Source organism: Pseudorca crassidens, chromosome 9, assembly GCF_039906515.1.
Source record: "Pseudorca crassidens isolate mPseCra1 chromosome 9, mPseCra1.hap1, whole genome shotgun sequence".
Taxonomy (NCBI): domain Eukaryota; kingdom Metazoa; phylum Chordata; class Mammalia; order Artiodactyla; family Delphinidae; genus Pseudorca; species Pseudorca crassidens.
The window spans coordinates 76,391,067-76,403,315 of NC_090304.1; the positions used below are offsets into that span (position 1 = coordinate 76,391,067).

At 35.4% G+C, this 12,249-nt stretch overlaps 1 protein-coding gene across 3 annotated transcripts in view; it reads left to right on the forward strand.

Annotated features, from left to right (window-relative positions):
* Window positions 1-12,249, forward strand: part of CNTN5 (contactin 5) — a 1,387,157-nt gene that overhangs the window by 1,026,169 nt on the left and 348,739 nt on the right. The gene's annotated exons all lie outside the window — the stretch shown is intronic.

The window sequence follows — 12,249 nt, forward strand, 5'->3', positions numbered from 1 at the left end:
AGTGAGAGAGCAATATGTTGTCTATCTATCTAGGCTTGTGAAATTGTTACTTAGGGGCTCATCAGGGAATTGAAAAGGCTTCTGGACACGTGTTTAAATGATTAAAATTTCCACAGATTATAATTTTTAACTTATTTGAGTACAGTAAGTAAAAAGGGATCTGTTAATGTGTAACATATATTCCCTGACACACCACTACTAGATTTCTAAACCCACAATACCAGGTAGGATTCTCATTATACGTGAGAAAATGGACCCACAGAGGCTCTGTCATTGCCTCCGTGTTTCAATAGAGTCAGGAATGGAGTTGGGATTTTCATCATTTATCTACAATCACAGGTTGATATTTAATATTTCCTGAAAAGATGAGTACAGTATTGTGACACAATATCTGTAGGCATAATGAGAACTATTTAGTCATTTCCTTTCTCCCCCTCTCATCACATATATTTCTGATGAAATAAAGGGAAATCCCCAAGACATTTCATTAAGTCATTTCAATGCATTTAAATGTTCAAACCATATAATGTGAAAACTATATTTTAGTTCATAAGGCCTTCTTTTTGATACTTATCCTAGGTACACCTTCATTACACTTATTGTGTTCAATTTACCAACATGTAATCACTGATAACAATGAGTATGGAAAATAATAACTCCAGGTGCTATCTCTAAATAAAATCCAATGCCTATCAATTGTTGCAACTATTTTTCCAAACAAGTGCTTGTGCAAATTTATCAAGACTCTGCTGAGTCATTCTAATACACAAATGATGAAATACAACATTCCTTGATATTATTTATCATCTAGCTCCTACTTATGTTTGAAATTTCTCTCTCACTCTTACTCCTTCTCACATCTTACTCTTTTACTCCTTTGTACTCAATCCAATAAAATTAAATTTCTGATAAAATTCCAGACAGAATCTCACTTCCATGTCTTTGCTAATAGTCCCTTCCACTTGAAAGTCACTAAACCTCCACAGCCACATTTTCAACTCCAATCCCACTGTCACAATACACTTAAAGCAGTTCCCCATTTTTCTCAATAATCTCTCCTTCCTCTCAACTTCCATAATACTTTATCTTGTGCTTTTCTAATTTCATTTATCCTCTTTTACTAGGAGATAGGTAGATATATAGATATAGATATAGAATATTTGTATCCTCTATTAGAATTTACATTCATAATTAAATGGTACAATGTTTTAAAATAGGACACATTGTATATATTGATTTGTCTTGGCCCCTATCCCTCCACCACTCCATCTTGCCTTTGCCTAATCTAGAGTATGATAGACTCAGAATCAAGATAAATTATGAGATAGAACCTGACAAAGGGTCACCACTGGTTGTGCTGAGCTCAATGAGGTATCAGCCAGAACTCTTTTTGGCTGTAACTGAGAAACCCAACTTGAAATAACTTAAACAAAATAAGGAATTCATTTTATTTAACTGAGAGAAGGGAAAGAAGCTAAATCCCAAGTAGAACTGACATGCTACTAGTACTCTTTTTTTCATCTCTCCTCTATCTGCCTTGGCTTAATCCTATCTAAATTGGCTTAATTCTCTTCAATGACAGATTACCTCCTTCCACTTGTGGAGGTTCCAGTGGCTCTCAGACATGCAGGCTCTTTTTTGCCATGAAGGAGAAAGTGAGACTTGGGCTCCTGGTCCTTGGCTTAAAAATGCCAACCTCAGCCGCCCGTCCATGAATCAAATATTGTGTCCAGGACAAACAGGTAGTCTAACTGGTCAGATGCCCATAACAAGTTAATAACAACAGCAGAACTTATAGGAAGATAGTGGCTCCCATTTAACTTTCATGGTTAGAGAAGATGGAAGAAGCACTTCCCCAAAAAAACATTGAAAAAATAGTTGCTATTCTTGGAAGACAAGAAACAGTTGTTGAGTACAATTGGCATAGGCAATGAAGACAAAAATGTAAATACTCATTATTTGAACATAAGAAGATTACCAGCCAAACCTTTTTAGATAATTAGCTAAGTCAAATTTTTAAGACCTACTGAGCATGAATTCTTGACCCTAGACATGACATTACTGTGAGTGTCAGATGGAAATGCCATTTGAAATATTTATTTAACAAGTGCTATCTCCTGGAAACTGACCAGTCAGAACTGATGTCTAGACAATCAGGGAGAAAAACAGCTCTAGTGTGAGTGCCAGTACAAGTTAAATATAATTTGTATTACTGTTAGGGCAAGCCATTAATGAATACAATATGATTGTAGACCCTCTGTATGCCATTTTTTTAGCCATTTTAGTTTGCTACACTCTAATCCCCGCATGACAAGTAACATGATAAAAATCAGAATCAAGCTAGGTCCAACTTTGAATTTCTTTAATGTACATAAAATCATCAAGAGAAATATCTTTGTGTATACACAAAGATTATGTATCACTAGGCTTGGAATTGAAACCGATAGCCTGAAATTTTAGTAAATTTTCCAGATTATTCTGAAGTCATTGGCTCTTTATTCTGCCAATGCACTTGGAGAAACACTGCTCTAAATTGCATTCTACTTAGGGAAAAGCACCCTAGCTCTTTGTAAGTAATTGGAATAAATAAGAAAAGCAACAACCATGAAGACATGGGAGAGTAATGTGCTCTCAGATGGAAGGCTTCTCTTTATTAGGAATTAGAGTAATTTGAGGTCATCTTCTACTGGCATGTAATTCCAAAGTAGGGCAGCCAATTAAGCCAGAAGAAACAGGTGTGGGGAAGGAGATGAAGACACAGTATAGTGTCTGTTGAGCATATTTAGCTTAATACTGGAGTGATCAAAAAATAAAAGAGCTACCTTGATTGAAGAGATAAGCCTAATATTTTGATCTTTACCTATGTGTCTTATAAGACTATTTCCCTTTCCTTTCACCATCAAATAATACCAGAGAAAAAGAAATTATGAGCTAAGCTGTATATGACTTGAGATATTAAAAATTACAGCTGAAATAAACCAAATATCCATGGCAGGCAGTTAATGATTGAAATAGTACATGTGATATGCCTGTACTCTTACACTCTGTGATTGAAATTCCTCAACAGAGTGATGTCAAGAAAATAACTGGAAACTTAAGGTGAGAAAACACCTATTTTGCCCTATTTCCACTAACAGCTTTCAATAGGACTTTGAACCAGTTACTTGACCTCTTTGACTCAGCCCTTTCATCTTTGAAAGAAAGAGGTAAATTATATAAACTAAAGTAAACATTATTTTTTTCTACATACCACATTTTATTAAATTTTCTTTTATCTTATCACAGATCCAAATGATAGGTTTTATTTATTTATTCATTTTTCCTAATAAACAGAAATTTATTTTTCATAGTTGTGGGAGATGGAGTCCAGGATCAAGGTATCAGCATGTCTGGGGAAGGCCCTCTTCTGCATTGCAGACATGGCACAAGGGGCAAACGGACTCTGTTGGGCCTCTTTTTTTTTTTTTTTTTACTTATCTATTTTATACATATTAAGTATAAATGTCGATGCCAATTTCCCAATTCATCCCACCACCACCACCCCCACCTCCACTTTCCCCGCTTGGTGTCCATACATTTGTTCTCTACATCTGTGTCTATATTTAGGCCTTGCAAATCTGTTCATCTGTACCATTTTTCTAGATTCCAATGTATGCATTAATATACGATATTTCTTTTTCTTTCTGACTTACTTCACTCTGTATGACAGTCTCTAGGTCCATCCATATCTCTACAAATGACCCAATTTCATTCCTTTTTATGGCTGAGTAATATGCCATTGTATATATGTACCACAACTTCTTTATTAATTCATCTGTTGATGGGCATCTAGGTTACTTCCATGACCTGCCTATTGTAAATAGTGCTGCAGTGACTATTGGGATGCATATGGTTTTCTCTGGGGATATGCCCAGTAGTGGGATTGCTGGGTCATATGGTAATTCTACTTTTAGTTTTTTTAAGGAACCTCCATACTGCTCTCCATAGTAGCTGTATCAATTTACATTCCCACCAACAGTGCAAGAGGGTTCCCTTTTCTCCACACCCTCTCCAGCATTTGTTATTTGTAGATTTTCTGATAATGCCCATTCTAACAGGTGTGAGGTGATACCTCATTGTAGTTTTGATTTGCATTACTATAATAATAAGTGATTTTGAGCAGCTTTTTCTGTGCCTCTTGGCCATCTATATATCTTCTTTGGAGAAATGTCTATTTAGGTCTTCTGCCAGTTTTTGGATTGGGTTGTTTGTTTCTTTAATATTGAGCTGCTTGAGCTGTTTATATATTTTGGAGATTAATCTTTTGTCCGTTGCTTCATTTGCAAATATTTTCTCCCATTCTGAGGGATGTCATTTCATATTGTTTATAGTTTCCTTTGCTGTGCAAAACCTTTGAAGTTTCATTAGGTCCCATTTGTTTATTTTTGTTTTTATTTCCATTACTCTAGGAGGTGGGTCAAAACAGATCTTCCTGTGCTTTATGTCAAAGAGTGTTCTTCCTATGTTTTCCTCAAAGAGTTTTAGAGTGTCTGGACCTCAGTTTAGGTCTTTAATCAATTTGAGTTTATTTTTATGCATGATGTTAGGGAGTATTCTAATTTCATTCTTTTACATGTAGCTGTCCAGTTTTCCCAGCACCACTTACTGAAGAGACTGTCTTTTCTCCATTGTATATTCTTGCCTTCTCTGTCACAGATTAGGTGACCATAGGTGCATGGGTTTATCTCTGAGCTTTCTACCCTGTTCCACTGATCAATATTTCTGTTTTTGTGCCAGTACCATATTGTCTTGATTGCTGTAGCTTTGTAGTATAGTCTGAAGTCAGGGAATATGATTCCTCCAGCTCCATTTTTCCCCCTCAAAATTGCTTTGGCTATTCAGGGTCTTTCATGTCTCCATACAAATTTTAAGAGTTTTTGTTCTTGTTCTGTAAAAAATGCCATTGGTAATTTGATAGGGATTGCATTAAATCTGTAGATTGCTTTGGGTAGTACAGTTATTTTCACAATATTGATTCTTCCAATCCAAGAACATGCTATATCTCTCCATCTGTTTATGTCTTCTTTGATTTCTTTCATCAATGTGTTATAGTTTTCTGAGTACAGGTCTTTTACCTCCATAGGTAGGTTTAATCCTTGGTATTTTATTCTTTTTTCTGCAGTGGTGAGTGGGATTGTTTCATTAATTTCTCTTTCTGATCATTTGTTGTTAGTGTATAGGAATGCAAGTGATTTCTGTGCATTAATTTTGTATCCTGCTAATTTACCAAATTCATTGATTAGCTCTAGTATTTTTCTGGTGGCATATTCAGGATTCTCTATGTAGAGTACCATGTCATCTGCAAACAGTAACAGTTTTACTTCTTTTCCAATTTGGATTCCTTTTATTTCTTTTTCTTCTCTGATTGCCATGGCTATGACTTCCAAGACTATGTCAAATTATAGTGGCAAGAGTGAACATCCTTGTCTTCTTCTTGATCTTAGAGGAAATGCTTTCAATTTTTCATCATTGAGAATGATGCTGAATGTGGGTTTGTCATATATGGCCTTTATTATTTTGAGGTAGGTTTCTCTATGCCTATTTTCTGGAGAGTTTTTATCATAAATGGGTGTTGAATTTTATCAAAGCTTTTCCTGCTTCTATTGAGATGATCATATGGTTTTCATTCTTCAATTTGTTAATACGGTGTATGATGTTGATTGATTTGCATATATTGAAGTATCCTTGCTTTTCTGAGATAAATCCCTCTTGATCATGGTGTATGATCCTTTTAATATGTTGTTGGATTCTGTTTGCTAGTATTTTGTTCAGAATGTCTGCATCTATGTTCATCAGTGATAGTGGTTGGCAATTTTCTTTTTTTGTAGTATCTTTGTCTGGTTTTGGTATCAGGATAATGGTGGCCTTGTAGAATGAGTTTGGGAGTGTTCCTTACTCTGCAATTTTTTGGAAGAATTTGAGAAGGATAGGTTTTAGCTCTTCTCTAAATGTTTGATAGAATTCACCTGTAAAGCCATCTGGTCCTAGACTTTTGTTTGTTGGAACATTTTTAATCACAGTTTCAATTTCATTAATTGTGATCGGTCTGTTCACATTTTCTATTTCTTCCTCTTTCAGTCTTGGAAGGTTATACCTATCTAAGAATTTGTCCATTTCTTCCAGGTTGTCAATTTTATTGGCATAGAGTTGCTTGTATTAGTCTCTTATGATGCTTTGTAGTTCTGCAGTTTCCACTGCAACTTCTCCATTTTTGTTTCTAATTTTATTGATTTGAGTCCTATCTCTCTTTTTCTTGATGAGTCTGGCTAAAGGTTTATCAATTTTGTTTATCTTCTCAAAGAAGGAGATATTAGTTTTATTGATCTTTGCTACTGTTTTCTTTGTTTCTGTTTCATTTATTTCTGCTGTGATCTTTATTTCTTTCCTTCTGCTAAATCTGGGTTTGTTTTTTTTTTCTTCTTTCTCTAGTTCCTTTAGATGTAAGGTTAGATTGTTTATTTGAGATTTTTCTTGTTTCTTGAGGTAGGATTTTATTGCTATAAACTTCCCTCTTAGAACTGCTTTTGTTGCATTCCATATGTTTTGGATCTTCATGTTTTCATTGTTATTTGTCTCTAGGTATTTTTTTTTTATTTCCTCTTTGATTTCTTCAGTTATCTTTTTGTTATTTAGTAATGTATAGTTTAGCCTCCATGTATTTGTGTTTTTTACTTTTTTTTCCTTGTAATTAATTTCTAACCCCATAGCATTGTTGTTGGAAAAGATGTTAGATATGATTTTAATTTTCTTAAATTTACTGAGGCTTGATTTGTGACCCAAGGTGTGATCTATCCTGGAGAATATTCCATGTGCACTTGAGAAGTCACTGTAATCTGCTGTTTTTGGATGGAATGTCCTACAAATAACAATTAAATCTATCTGGTTTATTGTGTCACTTAAAGCTTGTGTTACCTTATTAATATCCTGTCTGGATGATCTGCCCATTCATATAAGTGATGGGCTAAATTCCCCCACTATTATTGTGTTACTGTGTATTTCCTCTTTTATAGCTGTTAGCATTTGCCTTATGTATTGAGGTGCTCCTATGTTGGGTGCATATATGTTTATAATTGTTATATCTTCTTCTTGGCTTGATCCCTTGATCATTATGTAGTGTTCTTCTTTGTCTCTTGTAACATTCTTTATTTTAAAGTCTATTTTATCTGATATGAGTATTGCTACTCTGGCTTTCTTTTGATTTCCATTTACATGGAATATCTTTTTCCATCCCCTTACTTTCAGTCTGTATGTTTCCCTAGGTCTGAAGTGGGTCTCTTGTAGACAACATATACATGGGTCTTGTTTTTGTATCCATTCAGCAAGCCTGTGTCTTTTGGTTGGAGTATTTAATCCATTCATGTTTAAGGTAATTATTGATATGTATGTTCCTATGACCATTTTCTGAATTGTTTTGGGTTTGTTTTTGTAGGTCCTTTTCTTCCCTTGTGTTTCCCACTTAGAGAAGTTCCTTTAGCATTTGTTTTAGAGCTGGTTTGGTGGTGCTGAATTCCCTAGCTTTTGCTTGTCTGTAAAGCTTTTGATTTCTCCATCAAATCTGAATGAGATCCTTGCTGGGTAGAGTAATCTTGGTTGTAGGTTATTCTCTTTCATCACTTTAAATATATTGTGCCACTCCCTTCTGGCTTGTAGAGTTTCTGCTGAGAAATCAGCTGTTAACCTTATGAGATTTCCCTTGTATATTATTTGTTGGTTTTCCCTTGATGCTTTTAATAATTTTTCTTTGCCTTTAATTTTTGTCAATTTGATTACTATGTGTCTCAGCATGTTTCTCTTTGGGTTTATCCTGTCTTGGACTCTCTGAGTTTCCTGGACTTGGGTGGCTATTTCCCCTCACATGTTAGGGAAGTTTTCATCTATAATCTCTTCAAATATTATCTCAGGTCCTTTCTCTTCTCTTCTCCTTCTGGGACCCCTATAATGTGAATGTTGGTACATTTAATGTTGTCCCAGAGGTCTCTTAGGCTGTCTTCATTTCTTTTCCTTCTTTATTCTGTTCTACAGCATTGAATTCCACCATTCTGTCTTCCAGGTCACTTATCCATTTTTCTGCCTCAATTATTCTGCTAAAGATTCCTTCTAGTGTATTTTTCATTTCAGTTATTGTATTGTTCTTCTCTGTTTGTTTCTTCTTTAATTCTTCTAGGTGTTTGTTCTTTAATTCTTCTAGGTCTTTGTTAAACATTTATTGCATCTTCCCAATCTTTGCCTCCATTCTTTTTCTGAGGTCCTGGATCATATTGACTGTCATTATTCTGAACTATTTTTCTGGATGGTTGCCTCTCTCCACTTCATTTAGTTGTTTTTCTGTGGTTTTATCTTGTTCCTTCATCTGATACACAGTCCTCTTCCTTTTCATGTTGTCTATCTTTCTGTGAATGTGGTTTTTGTTCCACAGGCTGCAGGATTGTAGTTCTTCTGCTTGCTGTCTGCCCTCTCTAAGCTAAACTGAACTTTAGCTGTAACATAATTATCCCATGAAAGACAAAGCAAAACTTAATCCCTGAATGTAATCATGTGTTTAAAGAACAAGACATACCTAAGGAGCTTTCTAATCTGTCCTTATATCACCACTATGAGAGTAAAATTTAAAAGAACTAGTTATTACTTACAGTGTAGTTCAAATTAGGTAATATAATTTGAAGCCTTGTACTTAAACCTTTTAATTTTATTTTTAGTATCCAGTTCAGATATTAGCAAACCTCTTTGGCCCTGGAGTGAGGCTTAACAGTGTCTTTGGATATAAAGGAATCATTTAAGTAGCACCAGAAGCCACTACATGGGCAAAAATTACTTCCCAAAACCCTACCAGGAATGCCTTTCCTTTGAATCATCCTTAAGAATTAAAGCTATAAAAGAATGTCTTCTTTGCAACTCACAAATATTATCTGGAAGGGAATTTGAGAGAAGACATGGGTCTGACTCCTATTGGCCCCTAATATCAGTAATATCTTGGTATTCTTTTGAGGCAGATCCAGGTTTTGAAGGGCTTAAAATTTTGTACAATTATTGGACTTTCTTTAATATAAAGAATACAAAAGTATTAATATAAAAGTGGATTCTAAAGGGAATTTTTAGTTAGGTTAGGAAAAAAATAATCAAAAAAAATTACTGGAGTTTGAAGATTCTGATTCTTTTCTTCTGAGATGTCTTTAAACAATTTACTAGAAATAATTATATAGAAATATTTTCTAAATTCAGCCTGACTTTCACTGCCTTTCTACAACATTCTACAGAACTCAACAACTGCCAGCACTCACAGGGACCTATGCAAGTAAGGCATTGAGTTTAATAAGCTTAAGCTTAATAAGCATCACAATAAATCATGTATTATTAAATCATCAGGTTAACAGGCAGACAGGAACACGAATACTACAGAATCAATGTTAAGAGTGGATGAGGCGATCAGAAGCTGACTTCAGGGACTGCTTCAGGTGGGCAGTCAAGGTAGCCACTGAACAGGATGCCTAGAAGTCCTTATATGAGGGCTTCCAAGTAAGACAGCATTAAAGATAAACTCGTCATCATTGGATACACTCAGCCAGGCAACACTAGCAGGACAAATACTGTCATTCAGGAGATATACAGGAAATATATATATATATAAAAGAGAAAGGAAGTTGGAAAATATATGGATGGGGCAGAAGGATATAGGAAAAAAGAAGTAGAAGAGGAAAACAATATTGAGAAAGAGATAGAGAAGTGCTTAAACATCTGTTTTGAGTATTACTGTAGTACTAACCTCTCAATTCACTTGCTGTGTATCAGGAACTTGGTGCTCAGCGAACATTAGGCTTGGAAGGAATCAAGGGAGTTAGCCTGACAGAGCAGGGTATTACATTAATGGTAGTTTTCTTCTATTTCCTCAGTTTTCAGATTAGAAAATGAGACACAGAGGTCACTGACCTGTCAGAGGTGCTGTAGGCTAGTCATGAGCAGAGCCAGTGTACACAAGCCCAATCTCTGATGAAAACATCAGTAATATTTTCTTTATGATTGCTTTGCAAAAAAACTAGGGAAAGAAAACAACAACAACAAAGCAAAGATAATATTCTTGTCCTCAGTGAACTTAAACATTTTCCATCTAAAGTTGTCTACATTCTTTATTCCTTCAAAGACCATCTCAAATCAAAATTTAAAATAAAAATAATAATAATAAATGAACACATAAGGGTTTTCTTTGCCAAAGGTAACCATTTCTCCCTTTGCATGCCCAGTGCATCTTGCCTTCATATCTTATGACATTTACTTCTTCCTCTGTCTGGGTTTCTTCCTCCTCTCTCCCTCCTGATACCATACACACACACCAAGGAATTACACATAGAGCTATACACATACGCAGATCTCTATGTGCACATATACCCTTATACAGAGACATCCCCCAAAACACACACACAAGGTCCTCAGAGAAGCATCTGTGCTCAATCACAATTGTGTCCTCTGTGGTACTTTACACATAGGGATCTGCTAAAAAATTATTTTCTGGGGGAAATTAGCTCCAGGGCTGCCTGAGGACACAAGCACTGGAATTCACCAGGCATCACTAGTGTATGATTTTTTTAAGTTGAAGTATAGTTGATTTACAATGTTCTGCTAATTTCTGCCATACAGCCAAATGACTCAGTTATAGTGTATTGTTTTTTTGATAGGTGAAAGCCCTCTGCAATCTCATGGCTTTAACTGCCACCTGTGAGTGATGATATTAAGCATATATCACCTGTTCAGAACTCATCTCCAGGTTCATCCTCTCACTGCATTCTAAATATCTTATAGGTATCAAAGACAATACTCCCAAAATAGAAATTATCAAGTTTCCCACCATAGCTGCACACTTTTCTTTCACTTACATCACCCACCCCTCTCCCAAGCTGGAAATCTTACTGTTGTTATTGATGAGGCCCACAACCTTATCTCCAGTACCCCTATTATGTGCAAAGTTCAAGTCTTTCTTGTTTTTTTTTCTCATTCTAATACCTCTTCTCTTTTTTTGATGTATAATTCAAGTCTAAGTTTTCATTATTTCTAACTTGCATTATTGAAATAATATAATTGATTTACTGGTCTCTGCTCCAATTCCAGTATATACATCTCAACAAAATGTCAGTTTCCTATTCGAAATTCCAAATGCTCCAAATTACTTACAGATTAAAATTTGAATGTCTTGCTCTGATAATCAAGGTCCTTTTTTTTTTTTTTTTTTGCTGTACGCAGGCCTCTCACTGTTGTGGCCTCTCCCGTTGCGGAGCACAGGCTCCGGATGCGCAGGCTCAGCGGTCATGGCTCAAGAGCCTAGCCGCTCCATGGCATGTGGGATCTTCCCAGACCGGGGCACGAACCCGTGTCCCCTGAATTGGCAAGCGGACTCTCAACCACTGCGCCACCAGGGAAGCCCAAGGTCCTCTATTTTTTGGAGTCCATTTATATTTCCAAATTTTCCTAGTATGATTTCCCTTCACATACCAAGAAGCCAGAAAAACTAATATTCCTATTTCTGGTGGTTTCCTATCTCTTTGTCTTTGTTCCTGCAGTTCCATTTACTTTCTCCTTTCTCTCACTTATACAAATTCTAACTATTCTTATAATTCCCTCAAATGCACATAATGCTTTAGGGATACCTCATTCAGGGCAGAGCACTCATCCCTTCCTATCTTACATTACAGTGATTTTGATATATAGCTCTTCTCCCATCCTTGAGTATATGCTGTTTCTTTAAGAATACACTTGTTGAGTGCTTGAGGGCACAATCCATGGCTGATTTATCTTTATAACTCCCACAATGCCTAGCAAACTGCATGCATATTATAGATATTCAATAAATATATGTTGACTTAACAAATAAGCATTGATTTATCTGAAAATGACGAAGAAAGTTCTGAGACATTTACTTATTAAAAAAAAAAAATCAACACCATTATTTACCATAGGATTTGTTCATAGTTATTTATTTCCTCTGAAATATAATCAGTAGCTAAACTACCAATGTTGATTAGTAGTTTCAATAATTATTACTTTAAATGGTATTGAATATACATGCAATCCAATCCTTAAGGGAAGATTAAGATTTCATCATAATGATTCAGTCTATGAGTACTTCTTATTTCAGTACATCGAAAGTTTAGCAGTCTTCAAACAGATATGGACAACACAGTGCTTTCCAATCTACAGGACTGGAGAGAAATTGTGACATTCATT